Source organism: Neopelma chrysocephalum, unplaced genomic scaffold, assembly GCF_003984885.1.
Source record: "Neopelma chrysocephalum unplaced genomic scaffold, ASM398488v2 Primary Assembly neopelma1_95236, whole genome shotgun sequence".
In the NCBI taxonomy this organism is placed as follows: domain Eukaryota; kingdom Metazoa; phylum Chordata; class Aves; order Passeriformes; family Pipridae; genus Neopelma; species Neopelma chrysocephalum.
Genome location: NW_020923922.1, coordinates 1 through 2265, shown reverse-complemented (window position 1 = coordinate 2265; position 2265 = coordinate 1). Strand labels below are relative to the sequence as shown.

Genomic DNA, 2265 nt, shown 5'->3' with positions numbered 1-2265 from the left:
GGGGTGGCCCAAAGAGGGGCCGGAGGGGGTGACCCGGTGCCGTGTGCCCCCCGCAGCGCGAGTGCATCTCCATCCACGTGGGCCAAGCGGGCGTGCAGATCGGCAATGCCTGCTGGGAGCTGTACTGCCTGGAGCACGGCATCCAGCCCGACGGGCAGATGCCCAGCGACAAGACCATCGGCGGGGGGGACGACTCCTTCAACACCTTCTTCAGCGAGACGGGGGCCGGCAAGCACGTGCCCCGGGCCGTCTTCGTGGACCTGGAGCCCACGGTGATCGGTGAGGGGTTATGGGGGGCAGGGGGTGATGGGCGGGCGGTGGGAGTGGGCGCTGGGTGCTGACGGGGCCCGGGGCTCTCCCCACAGATGAGGTTCGGATGGGGGTGTACCGGCAGCTCTTCCACCCCGAGCAGCTGATCACGGGCAAGGAGGATGCGGCCAACAACTACGCCCGCGGGCACTACACCATCGGCAAGGAGATCATCGACCTGGTCCTCGACCGCATCCGCAAGCTGGTGAGCGGCCCTGGGGTCCTGCAGGGTGGGTCCATCCCTGCAGGGGTGTGGAGACAAAGGGAAACCCCAAATGTCCCTGGGTAGGTCCTTCTCAGTCCATCCGCAGTTTGGAGCAGAGGGTTGAGCTGGCGCAGGATGGACCTGCTGCTGCAGGTCTGGGCTGTCCCCCTGTCCCTGCCCGGTGCTGAGCCTCGCCAAAGGGAGGAGGATGGGAAGCCTCATGCCCGGGGCAAGGGGGGCAGCCCAGATGGTTTGGGTGCTGGTACAGCACTGGTTTGACTGGTGTGACTGCCCAGGCTCTTTGAAGCTCTGGTTCCCACGCTGGGGCTGGTGCCAGGTCTGGCTGGACCTGCTGCGCCGCCGGCTCCGCTCCGGGAGCTCCCAGGACATCAAAGGCTGAGCTGGCTGCCCGTGGGCTCCTGTGGGGTGATGGCTCCTGCTGCACCCACCCTGTGAAGGAAGAGGGGGTGAAGCCCCTCTGGACCTCACTGGGGTCTCTCCCATGAGCTGGAGGATTCATCATGAGTAGTGTCCAACAGGTCACCCTGTCCTCCATCCTGGTGGCTCCTGCCCTGCTGCTGGGACTCACCCCAAAATATCCTCGTGAGGCCACAGAGAGGAAGGAGCAACGTCTGCTGCCCAGAATAAACATGTCCCCACACCTTGTGTGTCCTGAGTATCCCCCAGTCCCTGTGGGAAGGGATCCTTTCTCCAAGGGCCTGTAGCTGGAAGCGGAGCTGGGGCAATGTTGCAGGTGCCCCAGAGGCCTGAGATCCTGGGGTGAATATTTGCCATCCTGGGCAACTCAGTAGCAGCTTAAATTCAGAATTACTGATCATTTAGTCTTGTTTTCCTCTTCCCTTCTTCCAGGCTGACCAGTGCACAGGGCTGCAGGGCTTCCTGGTGTTCCACAGCTTCGGGGGTGGCACCGGCTCCGGCTTCACCTCCCTGCTCATGGAGCGGCTCTCTGTCGACTATGGCAAGAAATCCAAGCTGGAGTTCTCCATCTACCCGGCCCCACAGGTCTCCACGGCTGTGGTGGAGCCCTACAACTCCATCCTGACCACCCACACCACCCTGGAGCACTCCGACTGTGCCTTCATGGTGGACAACGAGGCCATCTACGACATCTGCCGCCGCAACCTGGACATCGAGAGGCCCACCTACACCAACCTCAACCGCCTCATCAGCCAGGTCGTGTCCTCCATCACGGCCTCCCTGCGCTTTGACGGGGCCCTGAATGTCGACCTGACAGAGTTCCAGACCAACCTGGTGCCGTACCCCCGCATCCACTTCCCGCTGGCCACCTACGCCCCCGTCATCTCGGCCGAGAAGGCTTATCACGAGCAGCTGTCGGTGGCCGAGATCACCAATGCCTGCTTCGAGCCGGCCAACCAGATGGTGAAGTGCGACCCCCGGCACGGCAAGTACATGGCGTGCTGCCTGCTGTACCGCGGGGACGTGGTGCCCAAGGACGTCAACGCCGCCATCGCCACCATCAAGACCAAGCGCAGCATCCAGTTCGTGGACTGGTGCCCCACCGGGTTCAAGGTGGGCATCAACTACCAGCCGCCCACGGTGGTGCCCGGGGGGGACCTGGCCAAGGTGCAGAGGGCCGTGTGCATGCTGAGCAACACCACGGCCATCGCCGAGGCCTGGGCCCGCCTGGACCACAAGTTTGACCTGATGTACGCCAAGCGGGCGTTCGTGCACTGGTACGTGGGGGAGGGCATGGAGGAGGGGGAGTTCTC

At 63.8% G+C, this 2265-nt stretch overlaps 1 pseudogene across 1 annotated transcript; it reads left to right on the top strand.

The window, feature by feature from the left end:
- Positions 1-21: 21 nt before the first annotated feature.
- LOC113980798 lies at positions 22-2148 on the top strand (annotated as a pseudogene). Its single transcript, XR_003538223.1, has 3 exons — positions 22-279; positions 366-514; positions 1385-2148. The product of XR_003538223.1 is annotated as a tubulin alpha-1C chain-like (transcript).
- The last annotated feature ends 117 nt before the right edge of the window (positions 2149-2265 follow it).